At 54.9% G+C, this 13,936-nt stretch overlaps 32 non-coding genes across 32 annotated transcripts; 6 read left to right on the plus strand and 26 right to left on the minus strand.

Moving 5' to 3' along the window:
- Positions 1 to 250: 250 nt before the first annotated feature.
- Positions 251 to 322, minus strand: Trnae-uuc. The gene has a single exon. It is a non-coding gene; the product is annotated as a tRNA-Glu (tRNA).
- Positions 323 to 627: 305 nt separating this feature from the next.
- Positions 628 to 700, minus strand: Trnam-cau. The gene has a single exon. It is a non-coding gene; the product is annotated as a tRNA-Met (tRNA).
- Positions 701 to 1,081: 381 nt separating this feature from the next.
- Positions 1,082 to 1,152, minus strand: Trnag-gcc. Its single transcript has one exon. It is a non-coding gene; the product is annotated as a tRNA-Gly (tRNA).
- Positions 1,153 to 1,494: 342 nt separating this feature from the next.
- On the plus strand, positions 1,495 to 1,566 carry Trnag-ucc. The gene has a single exon. It is a non-coding gene; the product is annotated as a tRNA-Gly (tRNA).
- Positions 1,567 to 2,159: 593 nt separating this feature from the next.
- Trnai-aau lies at positions 2,160 to 2,233 on the minus strand. The gene has a single exon. It is a non-coding gene; the product is annotated as a tRNA-Ile (tRNA).
- Positions 2,234 to 2,431: 198 nt separating this feature from the next.
- Trnae-uuc lies at positions 2,432 to 2,503 on the minus strand. Its single transcript has one exon. It is a non-coding gene; the product is annotated as a tRNA-Glu (tRNA).
- Positions 2,504 to 2,808: 305 nt separating this feature from the next.
- Positions 2,809 to 2,881, minus strand: Trnam-cau. Its single transcript has one exon. It is a non-coding gene; the product is annotated as a tRNA-Met (tRNA).
- Positions 2,882 to 3,262: 381 nt separating this feature from the next.
- On the minus strand, positions 3,263 to 3,333 carry Trnag-gcc. Its single transcript has one exon. It is a non-coding gene; the product is annotated as a tRNA-Gly (tRNA).
- Positions 3,334 to 3,675: 342 nt separating this feature from the next.
- Positions 3,676 to 3,747, plus strand: Trnag-ucc. The gene has a single exon. It is a non-coding gene; the product is annotated as a tRNA-Gly (tRNA).
- A 593-nt stretch (positions 3,748 to 4,340) lies between these two features.
- Positions 4,341 to 4,414, minus strand: Trnai-aau. Its single transcript has one exon. It is a non-coding gene; the product is annotated as a tRNA-Ile (tRNA).
- Positions 4,415 to 4,612: 198 nt separating this feature from the next.
- On the minus strand, positions 4,613 to 4,684 carry Trnae-uuc. The gene has a single exon. It is a non-coding gene; the product is annotated as a tRNA-Glu (tRNA).
- Positions 4,685 to 4,989: 305 nt separating this feature from the next.
- Trnam-cau lies at positions 4,990 to 5,062 on the minus strand. The gene has a single exon. It is a non-coding gene; the product is annotated as a tRNA-Met (tRNA).
- Positions 5,063 to 5,443: 381 nt separating this feature from the next.
- On the minus strand, positions 5,444 to 5,514 carry Trnag-gcc. Its single transcript has one exon. It is a non-coding gene; the product is annotated as a tRNA-Gly (tRNA).
- Positions 5,515 to 5,856: 342 nt separating this feature from the next.
- On the plus strand, positions 5,857 to 5,928 carry Trnag-ucc. Its single transcript has one exon. It is a non-coding gene; the product is annotated as a tRNA-Gly (tRNA).
- A 593-nt stretch (positions 5,929 to 6,521) lies between these two features.
- Positions 6,522 to 6,595, minus strand: Trnai-aau. Its single transcript has one exon. It is a non-coding gene; the product is annotated as a tRNA-Ile (tRNA).
- A 198-nt stretch (positions 6,596 to 6,793) lies between these two features.
- On the minus strand, positions 6,794 to 6,865 carry Trnae-uuc. Its single transcript has one exon. It is a non-coding gene; the product is annotated as a tRNA-Glu (tRNA).
- Positions 6,866 to 7,170: 305 nt separating this feature from the next.
- Trnam-cau lies at positions 7,171 to 7,243 on the minus strand. The gene has a single exon. It is a non-coding gene; the product is annotated as a tRNA-Met (tRNA).
- Positions 7,244 to 7,624: 381 nt separating this feature from the next.
- Positions 7,625 to 7,695, minus strand: Trnag-gcc. The gene has a single exon. It is a non-coding gene; the product is annotated as a tRNA-Gly (tRNA).
- A 342-nt stretch (positions 7,696 to 8,037) lies between these two features.
- On the plus strand, positions 8,038 to 8,109 carry Trnag-ucc. Its single transcript has one exon. It is a non-coding gene; the product is annotated as a tRNA-Gly (tRNA).
- Positions 8,110 to 8,702: 593 nt separating this feature from the next.
- Positions 8,703 to 8,776, minus strand: Trnai-aau. The gene has a single exon. It is a non-coding gene; the product is annotated as a tRNA-Ile (tRNA).
- Positions 8,777 to 8,974: 198 nt separating this feature from the next.
- Positions 8,975 to 9,046, minus strand: Trnae-uuc. The gene has a single exon. It is a non-coding gene; the product is annotated as a tRNA-Glu (tRNA).
- A 305-nt stretch (positions 9,047 to 9,351) lies between these two features.
- Trnam-cau lies at positions 9,352 to 9,424 on the minus strand. The gene has a single exon. It is a non-coding gene; the product is annotated as a tRNA-Met (tRNA).
- Positions 9,425 to 9,805: 381 nt separating this feature from the next.
- Positions 9,806 to 9,876, minus strand: Trnag-gcc. The gene has a single exon. It is a non-coding gene; the product is annotated as a tRNA-Gly (tRNA).
- Positions 9,877 to 10,218: 342 nt separating this feature from the next.
- On the plus strand, positions 10,219 to 10,290 carry Trnag-ucc. Its single transcript has one exon. It is a non-coding gene; the product is annotated as a tRNA-Gly (tRNA).
- A 593-nt stretch (positions 10,291 to 10,883) lies between these two features.
- On the minus strand, positions 10,884 to 10,957 carry Trnai-aau. The gene has a single exon. It is a non-coding gene; the product is annotated as a tRNA-Ile (tRNA).
- A 198-nt stretch (positions 10,958 to 11,155) lies between these two features.
- On the minus strand, positions 11,156 to 11,227 carry Trnae-uuc. The gene has a single exon. It is a non-coding gene; the product is annotated as a tRNA-Glu (tRNA).
- Positions 11,228 to 11,532: 305 nt separating this feature from the next.
- On the minus strand, positions 11,533 to 11,605 carry Trnam-cau. The gene has a single exon. It is a non-coding gene; the product is annotated as a tRNA-Met (tRNA).
- A 381-nt stretch (positions 11,606 to 11,986) lies between these two features.
- Trnag-gcc lies at positions 11,987 to 12,057 on the minus strand. Its single transcript has one exon. It is a non-coding gene; the product is annotated as a tRNA-Gly (tRNA).
- Positions 12,058 to 12,399: 342 nt separating this feature from the next.
- On the plus strand, positions 12,400 to 12,471 carry Trnag-ucc. The gene has a single exon. It is a non-coding gene; the product is annotated as a tRNA-Gly (tRNA).
- Positions 12,472 to 13,064: 593 nt separating this feature from the next.
- Trnai-aau lies at positions 13,065 to 13,138 on the minus strand. The gene has a single exon. It is a non-coding gene; the product is annotated as a tRNA-Ile (tRNA).
- Positions 13,139 to 13,336: 198 nt separating this feature from the next.
- On the minus strand, positions 13,337 to 13,408 carry Trnae-uuc. The gene has a single exon. It is a non-coding gene; the product is annotated as a tRNA-Glu (tRNA).
- A 305-nt stretch (positions 13,409 to 13,713) lies between these two features.
- On the minus strand, positions 13,714 to 13,786 carry Trnam-cau. The gene has a single exon. It is a non-coding gene; the product is annotated as a tRNA-Met (tRNA).
- Positions 13,787 to 13,936: the final 150 nt, after the last annotated feature.

Here is a 13,936-nt window from a genome sequence, read left to right on the forward strand (position 1 = left end):
GTCCACACTGCACGGCGTCTAAAGCGGAACTGACCAACTGAGCTAACGGGCCTCGGCAGATGCAGTTGCTCAGCCCTACGCTGGAAACAGGTGGCATGAAGCCATACACCATTTCTATGGTCGTCGTGTGTCTGCTTCCCTAGTCTATATTCTGCTGACGGTCACGAAACAGTAGCTATATTGCGAGCAGGACGGGAAACGGCCGCTCGGACAGCTCAAACCTGTCACGATTCGTGTGGAAAAAATTCCGTTCCGGTACCGGGAATCGAACCCCGGCCACCTGGGTGAAAGCCAGGTATCCTAGCCACTAGACCACACCGGATGCGGCCGTTTCGTTCGACCGTTCGTACGGTCGCTTGTCGCATTTCGTGTCGAGTGCCGCGTCGGCGCCCCTCTCTCTTTGCGAGCATCTTTGCACATAGTGACTGGCAAGGCGCGCACCTCAAACGTCGCAGAGCAATGCTTTTGGCTTCATGCTCTGCTGGGAGAAGAGGAAAAGGGAAGCTGTAAGTAGCAATAACAGGAAGTAAACATTTTCCCGCTGAAGCGTTGAAACGTTGTGGATAACAAACAAGAAATACGTTGGCGCCCTAGCAACAGCACCACCATCAGTCACAGAAAATTAAATGCCCCGGGTGAGGATCGAACTCACGACCTTAAGATTATGAGACTTACGCGCTGCCTACTGCGCTACCGAGGCACGGGTGCACCGCTTGTCCTGCAAACTGGGTAAATGCCGTACCCAATATTAGACGTAGAGACACTGTACTTCCTGGATAACGTGTTCTGTTGCTACACGTGCACTGCCGGCCCAGTTGATTGCGGTGCTGCTGCAGCTGTTGCAACGATAGGCAGCACTCCTTGTCGTTAAAGTTCAGAGCCTCGGAGGCACCCGGACCCGGCAACTTGTGAGGCCAGGCCGACGCTAGTCTGTAGAACATGATGCGAGCGTCCTAGTGGGGACCCGCGAGTGCTGCGTTCTCGGTCCTTCTCAAGGGAAATCCAGCTACACATTCTTGTGGATCGTGCATCTCAAGCGCTCAAGCCACGCGGCAGCATCATCGCGGGAAAAGCAAAATGATGCATCGGCCGGGAATCGAACCCGGGCCGCCCGCGTGGCAGGCGAGCATTCTACCACTGAACCACCGATGCTGGGGCCAGCGGTAACTTGACGCTGCTTCCCGAGCAGATGTCTCAAGGGAAAGTGGGACTGCCGTCAAGCGCCGTAGCATTCTGTGGGAAAGATGCTGCAGACGCTGAATCCTGCACTGCACTGCTTAAAAATGCCGCCAGAACGCGGTCCTCTGCGTACTCTTGCGTCGCCGGCGCCCAACTCTTGCCAAAGGATGCGAAATGTGCGCGGATACGCTGTCCGAATGCGTCTGGATGTGCTCCCCTAGCCTGCCTCGAAATGCGCCTGCCAGGTACGATCACCTTCCGCCGCTGCCGACTGGCGGGAAGCCGACACAGCGCGGACGCGCGGCGCTCGCTTGTGCGGTGGTGGTGTAATGGTCAGCATAGTTGCCTTCCAAGCAGTTGATCCGGGTTCGATTCCCGGCCACCGCAGCGGGCTTTTAATTTCGCGTATGAGTACTTTTGCCACGCGCTCTTAAATTATTGTTTTTTCGCCCTCTTACTCGCTGCATACCAGCCCTTAGTGTGTCTCGACTTGTCTCGACTTTGCTCAGCTGACGCGAGAGCTGACGCTCTCAAATCGGCCTTTATCAAAACGACAAGCACGAGAAACGACTGAGAGAGCTAAGGAGAGGCGAGGCGATGGACACACAGCACGCCCCCTTCATTTCACGGTGGCGTCTCCCTGACCGAATCGGGCAGTAGCTCCGAAAACAAAGGAGAAACAAAAATAGGAAGTAAAAGTGCAAATAGTGCCCTGTGTTCCCATGCGCTCACCCGCCCAAGTACTGACAAGGGCCAAAGTTGTTACGCATCGGCAATCGGACATTTTCTTTCATTTTCTCTTTATCGGTTGAGAACCAGTGTATTCAAGATATTATGGCCATTGCCGAGTGAATGCTGCAGCGCTTCCCGACGAGTCGGGTTCGGATCCTCTGTCAACTTCCACGCAGGGTGATGATCTTCTGGTCATCACACTCGCCAGCTGAAATCGGCGCTGCCTTTTCGTAGTAGTAAAAGAGTAGTGGCCCGTGGGGGGATCGAACCCACGACCTTCGCGTTATTAGCACGACGCTCTAACCAACTGAGCTAACGGGCCTCGGCAGATGCAGTTGCTCAGCCCTACGCTGGAAACAGGTGGCATGAAGCCATACACCATTTCTATGGTCGTCGTGTGTCTGCTTCCCTAGTCTATATTCTGCTGACGGTCACGAAACAGTAGCTATATTGCGAGCAGGACGGGAAACGGCCGCTCGGACACCTCAAACCTGTCACGATTCGTGTGGAAAAAATTCCGTTCCGGTACCGGGAATCGAACCCCGGCCACCTGGGTGAAAGCCAGGTATCCTAGCCACTAGACCACACCGGATGCGGCCGTTTCGTTCGACCGTTCGTACGGTCGCTTGTCGCATTTCGTGTCGAGTGCCGCGTCGGCGCCCCTCTCTCTTTGCGAGCATCTTTGCACATAGTGACTGGCAAGGCGCGCACCTCAAACGTCGCAGAGCAATGCTTTTGGCTTCATGCTCTGCTGGGAGAAGAGGAAAAGGGAAGCTGTAAGTAGCAATAACAGGAAGTAAACATTTTCCCGCTGAAGCGTTGAAACGTTGTGGATAACAAACAAGAAATACGTTGGCGCCCTAGCAACAGCACCACCATCAGTCACAGAAAATTAAATGCCCCGGGTGAGGATCGAACTCACGACCTTAAGATTATGAGACTTACGCGCTGCCTACTGCGCTACCGAGGCACGGGTGCACCGCTTGTCCTGCAAACTGGGTAAATGCCGTACCCAATATTAGACGTAGAGACACTGTACTTCCTGGATAACGTGTTCTGTTGCTACACGTGCACTGCCGGCCCAGTTGATTGCGGTGCTGCTGCAGCTGTTGCAACGATAGGCAGCACTCCTTGTCGTTAAAGTTCAGAGCCTCGGAGGCACCCGGACCCGGCAACTTGTGAGGCCAGGCCGACGCTAGTCTGTAGAACATGATGCGAGCGTCCTAGTGGGGACCCGCGAGTGCTGCGTTCTCGGTCCTTCTCAAGGGAAATCCAGCTACACATTCTTGTGGATCGTGCATCTCAAGCGCTCAAGCCACGCGGCAGCATCATCGCGGGAAAAGCAAAATGATGCATCGGCCGGGAATCGAACCCGGGCCGCCCGCGTGGCAGGCGAGCATTCTACCACTGAACCACCGATGCTGGGGCCAGCGGTAACTTGACGCTGCTTCCCGAGCAGATGTCTCAAGGGAAAGTGGGACTGCCGTCAAGCGCCGTAGCATTCTGTGGGAAAGATGCTGCAGACGCTGAATCCTGCACTGCACTGCTTAAAAATGCCGCCAGAACGCGGTCCTCTGCGTACCCTTGCGTCGCCGGCGCCCAACTCTTGCCAAAGGATGCGAAATGTGCGCGGATACGCTGTCCGAATGCGTCTGGATGTGCTCCCCTAGCCTGCCTCGAAATGCGCCTGCCAGGTACGATCACCTTCCGCCGCTGCCGACTGGCGGGAAGCCGACACAGCGCGGACGCGCGGCGCTCGCTTGTGCGGTGGTGGTGTAATGGTCAGCATAGTTGCCTTCCAAGCAGTTGATCCGGGTTCGATTCCCGGCCACCGCAGCGGGCTTTTAATTTCGCGTATGAGTACTTTTGCCACGCGCTCTTAAATTATTGTTTTTTCGCCCTCTTACTCGCTGCATACCAGCCCTTAGTGTGTCTCGACTTGTCTCGACTTTGCTCAGCTGACGCGAGAGCTGACGCTCTCAAATCGGCCTTTATCAAAACGACAAGCACGAGAAACGACTGAGAGAGCTAAGGAGAGGCGAGGCGATGGACACACAGCACGCCCCCTTCATTTCACGGTGGCGTCTCCCTGACCGAATCGGGCAGTAGCTCCGAAAACAAAGGAGAAACAAAAATAGGAAGTAAAAGTGCAAATAGTGCCCTGTGTTCCCATGCGCTCACCCGCCCAAGTACTGACAAGGGCCAAAGTTGTTACGCATCGGCAATCGGACATTTTCTTTCATTTTCTCTTTATTGGTTGAGAACCAGTGTATTCAAGATATTATGGCCATTGCCGAGTGAATGCTGCAGCGCTTCCCGACGAGTCGGGTTCGGATCCTCTGTCAACTTCCACGCAGGGTGATGATCTTCTGGTCATCACACTCGCCAGCTGAAATCGGCGCTGCCTTTTCGTAGTAGTAAAAGAGTAGTGGCCCGTGGGGGGATCGAACCCACGACCTTCGCGTTATTAGCACGACGCTCTAACCAACTGAGCTAACGGGCCTCGGCAGATGCAGTTGCTCAGCCCTACGCTGGAAACAGGTGGCATGAAGCCATACACCATTTCTATGGTCGTCGTGTGTCTGCTTCCCTAGTCTATATTCTGCTGACGGTCACGAAACAGTAGCTATATTGCGAGCAGGACGGGAAACGGCCGCTCGGACAGCTCAAACCTGTCACGATTCGTGTAGAAAAAATTCCGTTCCGGTACCGGGAATCGAACCCCGGCCACCTGGGTGAAAGCCAGGTATCCTAGCCACTAGACCACACCGGATGCGGCCGTTTCGTTCGACCGTTCGTACGGTCGCTTGTCGCATTTCGTGTCGAGTGCCGCGTCGGCGCCCCTCTCTCTTTGCGAGCATCTTTGCACATAGTGACTGGCAAGGCGCGCACCTCAAACGTCGCAGAGCAATGCTTTTGGCTTCATGCTCTGCTGGGAGAAGAGGAAAAGGGAAGCTGTAAGTAGCAATAACAGGAAGTAAACATTTTCCCGCTGAAGCGTTGAAACGTTGTGGATAACAAACAAGAAATACGTTGGCGCCCTAGCAACAGCACCACCATCAGTCACAGAAAATTAAATGCCCCGGGTGAGGATCGAACTCACGACCTTAAGATTATGAGACTTACGCGCTGCCTACTGCGCTACCGAGGCACGGGTGCACCGCTTGTCCTGCAAACTGGGTAAATGCCGTACCCAATATTAGACGTAGAGACACTGTACTTCCTGGATAACGTGTTCTGTTGCTACACGTGCACTGCCGGCCCAGTTGATTGCGGTGCTGCTGCAGCTGTTGCAACGATAGGCAGCACTCCTTGTCGTTAAAGTTCAGAGCCTCGGAGGCACCCGGACCCGGCAACTTGTGAGGCCAGGCCGACGCTAGTCTGTAGAACATGATGCGAGCGTCCTAGTGGGGACCCGCGAGTGCTGCGTTCTCGGTCCTTCTCAAGGGAAATCCAGCTACACATTCTTGTGGATCGTGCATCTCAAGCGCTCAAGCCACGCGGCAGCATCATCGCGGGAAAAGCAAAATGATGCATCGGCCGGGAATCGAACCCGGGCCGCCCGCGTGGCAGGCGAGCATTCTACCACTGAACCACCGATGCTGGGGCCAGCGGTAACTTGACGCTGCTTCCCGAGCAGATGTCTCAAGGGAAAGTGGGACTGCCGTCAAGCGCCGTAGCATTCTGTGGGAAAGATGCTGCAGACGCTGAATCCTGCACTGCACTGCTTAAAAATGCCGCCAGAACGCGGTCCTCTGCGTACTCTTGCGTCGCCGGCGCCCAACTCTTGCCAAAGGATGCGAAATGTGCGCGGATACGCTGTCCGAATGCGTCTGGATGTGCTCCCCTAGCCTGCCTCGAAATGCGCCTGCCAGGTACGATCACCTTCCGCCGCTGCCGACTGGCGGGAAGCCGACACAGCGCGGACGCGCGGCGCTCGCTTGTGCGGTGGTGGTGTAATGGTCAGCATAGTTGCCTTCCAAGCAGTTGATCCGGGTTCGATTCCCGGCCACCGCAGCGGGCTTTTAATTTCGCGTATGAGTACTTTTGCCACGCGCTCTTAAATTATTGTTTTTTCGCCCTCTTACTCGCTGCATACCAGCCCTTAGTGTGTCTCGACTTGTCTCGACTTTGCTCAGCTGACGCGAGAGCTGACGCTCTCAAATCGGCCTTTATCAAAACGACAAGCACGAGAAACGACTGAGAGAGCTAAGGAGAGGCGAGGCGATGGACACACAGCACGCCCCCTTCATTTCACGGTGGCGTCTCCCTGACCGAATCGGGCAGTAGCTCCGAAAACAAAGGAGAAACAAAAATAGGAAGTAAAAGTGCAAATAGTGCCCTGTGTTCCCATGCGCTCACCCGCCCAAGTACTGACAAGGGCCAAAGTTGTTACGCATCGGCAATCGGACATTTTCTTTCATTTTCTCTTTATCGGTTGAGAACCAGTGTATTCAAGATATTATGGCCATTGCCGAGTGAATGCTGCAGCGCTTCCCGACGAGTCGGGTTCGGATCCTCTGTCAACTTCCACGCAGGGTGATGATCTTCTGGTCATCACACTCGCCAGCTGAAATCGGCGCTGCCTTTTCGTAGTAGTAAAAGAGTAGTGGCCCGTGGGGGGATCGAACCCACGACCTTCGCGTTATTAGCACGACGCTCTAACCAACTGAGCTAACGGGCCTCGGCAGATGCAGTTGCTCAGCCCTACGCTGGAAACAGGTGGCATGAAGCCATACACCATTTCTATGGTCGTCGTGTGTCTGCTTCCCTAGTCTATATTCTGCTGACGGTCACGAAACAGTAGCTATATTGCGAGCAGGACGGGAAACGGCCGCTCGGACAGCTCAAACCTGTCACGATTCGTGTGGAAAAAATTCCGTTCCGGTACCGGGAATCGAACCCCGGCCACCTGGGTGAAAGCCAGGTATCCTAGCCACTAGACCACACCGGATGCGGCCGTTTCGTTCGACCGTTCGTACGGTCGCTTGTCGCATTTCGTGTCGAGTGCCGCGTCGGCGCCCCTCTCTCTTTGCGAGCATCTTTGCACATAGTGACTGGCAAGGCGCGCACCTCAAACGTCGCAGAGCAATGCTTTTGGCTTCATGCTCTGCTGGGAGAAGAGGAAAAGGGAAGCTGTAAGTAGCAATAACAGGAAGTAAACATTTTCCCGCTGAAGCGTTGAAACGTTGTGGATAACAAACAAGAAATACGTTGGCGCCCTAGCAACAGCACCACCATCAGTCACAGAAAATTAAATGCCCCGGGTGAGGATCGAACTCACGACCTTAAGATTATGAGACTTACGCGCTGCCTACTGCGCTACCGAGGCACGGGTGCACCGCTTGTCCTGCAAACTGGGTAAATGCCGTACCCAATATTAGACGTAGAGACACTGTACTTCCTGGATAACGTGTTCTGTTGCTACACGTGCACTGCCGGCCCAGTTGATTGCGGTGCTGCTGCAGCTGTTGCAACGATAGGCAGCACTCCTTGTCGTTAAAGTTCAGAGCCTCGGAGGCACCCGGACCCGGCAACTTGTGAGGCCAGGCCGACGCTAGTCTGTAGAACATGATGCGAGCGTCCTAGTGGGGACCCGCGAGTGCTGCGTTCTCGGTCCTTCTCAAGGGAAATCCAGCTACACATTCTTGTGGATCGTGCATCTCAAGCGCTCAAGCCACGCGGCAGCATCATCGCGGGAAAAGCAAAATGATGCATCGGCCGGGAATCGAACCCGGGCCGCCCGCGTGGCAGGCGAGCATTCTACCACTGAACCACCGATGCTGGGGCCAGCGGTAACTTGACGCTGCTTCCCGAGCAGATGTCTCAAGGGAAAGTGGGACTGCCGTCAAGCGCCGTAGCATTCTGTGGGAAAGATGCTGCAGACGCTGAATCCTGCACTGCACTGCTTAAAAATGCCGCCAGAACGCGGTCCTCTGCGTACTCTTGCGTCGCCGGCGCCCAACTCTTGCCAAAGGATGCGAAATGTGCGCGGATACGCTGTCCGAATGCGTCTGGATGTGCTCCCCTAGCCTGCCTCGAAATGCGCCTGCCAGGTACGATCACCTTCCGCCGCTGCCGACTGGCGGGAAGCCGACACAGCGCGGACGCGCGGCGCTCGCTTGTGCGGTGGTGGTGTAATGGTCAGCATAGTTGCCTTCCAAGCAGTTGATCCGGGTTCGATTCCCGGCCACCGCAGCGGGCTTTTAATTTCGCGTATGAGTACTTTTGCCACGCGCTCTTAAATTATTGTTTTTTCGCCCTCTTACTCGCTGCATACCAGCCCTTAGTGTGTCTCGACTTGTCTCGACTTTGCTCAGCTGACGCGAGAGCTGACGCTCTCAAATCGGCCTTTATCAAAACGACAAGCACGAGAAACGACTGAGAGAGCTAAGGAGAGGCGAGGCGATGGACACACAGCACGCCCCCTTCATTTCACGGTGGCGTCTCCCTGACCGAATCGGGCAGTAGCTCCGAAAACAAAGGAGAAACAAAAATAGGAAGTAAAAGTGCAAATAGTGCCCTGTGTTCCCATGCGCTCACCCGCCCAAGTACTGACAAGGGCCAAAGTTGTTACGCATCGGCAATCGGACATTTTCTTTCATTTTCTCTTTATCGGTTGAGAACCAGTGTATTCAAGACATTATGGCCATTGCCGAGTGAATGCTGCAGCGCTTCCCGACGAGTCGGGTTCGGATCCTCTGTCAACTTCCACGCAGGGTGATGATCTTCTGGTCATCACACTCGCCAGCTGAAATCGGCGCTGCCTTTTCGTAGTAGTAAAAGAGTAGTGGCCCGTGGGGGGATCGAACCCACGACCTTCGCGTTATTAGCACGACGCTCTAACCAACTGAGCTAACGGGCCTCGGCAGATGCAGTTGCTCAGCCCTACGCTGGAAACAGGTGGCATGAAGCCATACACCATTTCTATGGTCGTCGTGTGTCTGCTTCCCTAGTCTATATTCTGCTGACGGTCACGAAACAGTAGCTATATTGCGAGCAGGACGGGAAACGGCCGCTCGGACAGCTCAAACCTGTCACGATTCGTGTGGAAAAAATTCCGTTCCGGTACCGGGAATCGAACCCCGGCCACCTGGGTGAAAGCCAGGTATCCTAGCCACTAGACCACACCGGATGCGGCCGTTTCGTTCGACCGTTCGTACGGTCGCTTGTCGCATTTCGTGTCGAGTGCCGCGTCGGCGCCCCTCTCTCTTTGCGAGCATCTTTGCACATAGTGACTGGCAAGGCGCGCACCTCAAACGTCGCAGAGCAATGCTTTTGGCTTCATGCTCTGCTGGGAGAAGAGGAAAAGGGAAGCTGTAAGTAGCAATAACAGGAAGTAAACATTTTCCCGCTGAAGCGTTGAAACGTTGTGGATAACAAACAAGAAATACGTTGGCGCCCTAGCAACAGCACCACCATCAGTCACAGAAAATTAAATGCCCCGGGTGAGGATCGAACTCACGACCTTAAGATTATGAGACTTACGCGCTGCCTACTGCGCTACCGAGGCACGGGTGCACCGCTTGTCCTGCAAACTGGGTAAATGCCGTACCCAATATTAGACGTAGAGACACTGTACTTCCTGGATAACGTGTTCTGTTGCTACACGTGCACTGCCGGCCCAGTTGATTGCGGTGCTGCTGCAGCTGTTGCAACGATAGGCAGCACTCCTTGTCGTTAAAGTTCAGAGCCTCGGAGGCACCCGGACCCGGCAACTTGTGAGGCCAGGCCGACGCTAGTCTGTAGAACATGATGCGAGCGTCCTAGTGGGGACCCGCGAGTGCTGCGTTCTCGGTCCTTCTCAAGGGAAATCCAGCTACACATTCTTGTGGATCGTGCATCTCAAGCGCTCAAGCCACGCGGCAGCATCATCGCGGGAAAAGCAAAATGATGCATCGGCCGGGAATCGAACCCGGGCCGCCCGCGTGGCAGGCGAGCATTCTACCACTGAACCACCGATGCTGGGGCCAGCGGTAACTTGACGCTGCTTCCCGAGCAGATGTCTCAAGGGAAAGTGGGACTGCCGTCAAGCGCCGTAGCATTCTGTGGGAAAGATGCTGCAGACGCTGAATCCTGCACTGCACTGCTTAAAAATGCCGCCAGAACGCGGTCCTCTGCGTACTCTTGCGTCGCCGGCGCCCAACTCTTGCCAAAGGATGCGAAATGTGCGCGGATACGCTGTCCGAATGCGTCTGGATGTGCTCCCCTAGCCTGCCTCGAAATGCGCCTGCCAGGTACGATCACCTTCCGCCGCTGCCGACTGGCGGGAAGCCGACACAGCGCGGACGCGCGGCGCTCGCTTGTGCGGTGGTGGTGTAATGGTCAGCATAGTTGCCTTCCAAGCAGTTGATCCGGGTTCGATTCCCGGCCACCGCAGCGGGCTTTTAATTTCGCGTATGAGTACTTTTGCCACGCGCTCTTAAATTATTGTTTTTTCGCCCTCTTACTCGCTGCATACCAGCCCTTAGTGTGTCTCGACTTGTCTCGACTTTGCTCAGCTGACGCGAGAGCTGACGCTCTCAAATCGGCCTTTATCAAAACGACAAGCACGAGAAACGACTGAGAGAGCTAAGGAGAGGCGAGGCGATGGACACACAGCACGCCCCCTTCATTTCACGGTGGCGTCTCCCTGACCGAATCGGGCAGTAGCTCCGAAAACAAAGGAGAAACAAAAATAGGAAGTAAAAGTGCAAATAGTGCCCTGTGTTCCCATGCGCTCACCCGCCCAAGTACTGACAAGGGCCAAAGTTGTTACGCATCGGCAATCGGACATTTTCTTTCATTTTCTCTTTATCGGTTGAGAACCAGTGTATTCAAGACATTATGGCCATTGCCGAGTGAATGCTGCAGCGCTTCCCGACGAGTCGGGTTCGGATCCTCTGTCAACTTCCACGCAGGGTGATGATCTTCTGGTCATCACACTCGCCAGCTGAAATCGGCGCTGCCTTTTCGTAGTAGTAAAAGAGTAGTGGCCCGTGGGGGGATCGAACCCACGACCTTCGCGTTATTAGCACGACGCTCTAACCAACTGAGCTAACGGGCCTCGGCAGATGCAGTTGCTCAGCCCTACGCTGGAAACAGGTGGCATGAAGCCATACACCATTTCTATGGTCGTCGTGTGTCTGCTTCCCTAGTCTATATTCTGCTGACGGTCACGAAACAGTAGCTATATTGCGAGCAGGACGGGAAACGGCCGCTCGGACAGCTCAAACCTGTCACGATTCGTGTGGAAAAAATTCCGTTCCGGTACCGGGAATCGAACCCCGGCCACCTGGGTGAAAGCCAGGTATCCTAGCCACTAGACCACACCGGATGCGGCCGTTTCGTTCGACCGTTCGTACGGTCGCTTGTCGCATTTCGTGTCGAGTGCCGCGTCGGCGCCCCTCTCTCTTTGCGAGCATCTTTGCACATAGTGACTGGCAAGGCGCGCACCTCAAACGTCGCAGAGCAATGCTTTTGGCTTCATGCTCTGCTGGGAGAAGAGGAAAAGGGAAGCTGTAAGTAGCAATAACAGGAAGTAAACATTTTCCCGCTGAAGCGTTGAAACGTTGTGGATAACAAACAAGAAATACGTTGGCGCCCTAGCAACAGCACCACCATCAGTCACAGAAAATTAAATGCCCCGGGTGAGGATCGAACTCACGACCTTAAGATTATGAGACTTACGCGCTGCCTACTGCGCTACCGAGGCACGGGTGCACCGCTTGTCCTGCAAACTGGGTAAATGCCGTACCCAATATTAGACGTAGAGACACTGTACTTCCTGGATAACGTGTTCTGTTGCTACACGTGCACTGCCGGCCCAGTTGATTGCGGTGCTGCTGCAGCTGTTGCAACGATAGGCAGCACTCCTTGTCGTTAAAGTTCAGAGCCTCGGAGGCACCCGGACCCGGCAACTTGTGAGGCCAGGCCGACGCTAGTCTGTAGAACATGATGCGAGCGTCCTAGTGGGGACCCGCGAGTGCTGCGTTCTCGGTCCTTCTCAAGGGAAATCCAGCTACACATTCTTGTGGATCGTGCATCTCAAGCGCTCAAGCCACGCGGCAGCATCATCGCGGGAAAAGCAAAATGATGCATCGGCCGGGAATCGAACCCGGGCCGCCCGCGTGGCAGGCGAGCATTCTACCACTGAACCACCGATGCTGGGGCCAGCGGTAACTTGACGCTGCTTCCCGAGCAGATGTCTCAAGGGAAAGTGGGACTGCCGTCAAGCGCCGTAGCATTCTGTGGGAAAGATGCTGCAGACGCTGAATCCTGCACTGCACTGCTTAAAAATGCCGCCAGAACGCGGTCCTCTGCGTACTCTTGCGTCGCCGGCGCCCAACTCTTGCCAAAGGATGCGAAATGTGCGCGGATACGCTGTCCGAATGCGTCTGGATGTGCTCCCCTAGCCTGCCTCGAAATGCGCCTGCCAGGTACGATCACCTTCGGCCGCTGCCGACTGGCGGGAAGCCGACACAGCGCGGACGCGCGGCGCTCGCTTGTGCGGTGGTGGTGTAATGGTCAGCATAGTTGCCTTCCAAGCAGTTGATCCGGGTTCGATTCCCGGCCACCGCAGCGGGCTTTTAATTTCGCGTATGAGTACTTTTGCCACGCGCTCTTAAATTATTGTTTTTTCGCCCTCTTACTCGCTGCATACCAGCCCTTAGTGTGTCTCGACTTGTCTCGACTTTGCTCAGCTGACGCGAGAGCTGACGCTCTCAAATCGGCCTTTATCAAAACGACAAGCACGAGAAACGACTGAGAGAGCTAAGGAGAGGCGAGGCGATGGACACACAGCACGCCCCCTTCATTTCACGGTGGCGTCTCCCTGACCGAATCGGGCAGTAGCTCCGAAAACAAAGGAGAAACAAAAATAGGAAGTAAAAGTGCAAATAGTGCCCTGTGTTCCCATGCGCTCACCCGCCCAAGTACTGACAAGGGCCAAAGTTGTTACGCATCGGCAATCGGACATTTTCTTTCATTTTCTCTTTATCGGTTGAGAACCAGTGTATTCAAGACATTATGGCCATTGCCGAGTGAATGCTGCAGCGCTTCCCGACGAGTCGGGTTCGGATCCTCTGTCAACTTCCACGCAGGGTGATGATCTTCTGGTCATCACACTCGCCAGCTGAAATCGGCGCTGCCTTTTCGTAGTAGTAAAAGAGTAGTGGCCCGTGGGGGGATCGAACCCACGACCTTCGCGTTATTAGCACGACGCTCTAACCAACTGAGCTAACGGGCCTCGGCAGATGCAGTTGCTCAGCCCTACGCTGGAAACAGGTGGCATGAAGCCATACACCATTTCTATGGTCGTCGTGTGTCTGCTTCCCTAGTCTATATTCTGCTGACGGTCACGAAACAGTAGCTATATTGCGAGCAGGACGGGAAACGGCCGCTCGGACAGCTCAAACCTGTCACGATTCGTGTGGAAAAAATTCCGTTCCGGTACCGGGAATCGAACCCCGGCCACCTGGGTGAAAGCCAGGTATCCTAGCCACTAGACCACACCGGATGCGGCCGTTTCGTTCGACCGTTCGTACGGTCGCTTGTCGCATTTCGTGTCGAGTGCCGCGTCGGCGCCCCTCTCTCTTTGCGAGCATCTTTGCACATAGTGACTGGCAAGGCGCGCACCTCAAACGTCGCAGAGCAATGCTTTTGGCTTCATGCTCTGCTGGGAGAAGAGGAAAAGGGAAGCTGTAAGTAGCAATAACAGGAAGTAAACATTTTCCCGCTGAAGCGTTGAAACGTTGTGGATAACAAACAAGAAATACGTTGGCGCCCTAGCAACAGCACCACCATCAGTCACAGAAAATTAAATGCCCCGGGTGAGGATCGAACTCACGACCTTAAGATTATGAGACTTACGCGCTGCCTACTGCGCTACCGAGGCACGGGTGCACCGCTTGTCCTGCAAACTGGGTAAATGCCGTACCCAATATTAGACGTAGAGACACTGTACTTCCTGGATAACGTGTTCTGTTGCTACACGTGCACTGCCGGCCCAGTTGATTGCGGTGCTGCTGCAGCTGTTGCAACGATA

This window comes from Schistocerca piceifrons, unplaced genomic scaffold (assembly GCF_021461385.2).
Source record: "Schistocerca piceifrons isolate TAMUIC-IGC-003096 unplaced genomic scaffold, iqSchPice1.1 HiC_scaffold_572, whole genome shotgun sequence".
NCBI classification, from domain to species: domain Eukaryota; kingdom Metazoa; phylum Arthropoda; class Insecta; order Orthoptera; family Acrididae; genus Schistocerca; species Schistocerca piceifrons.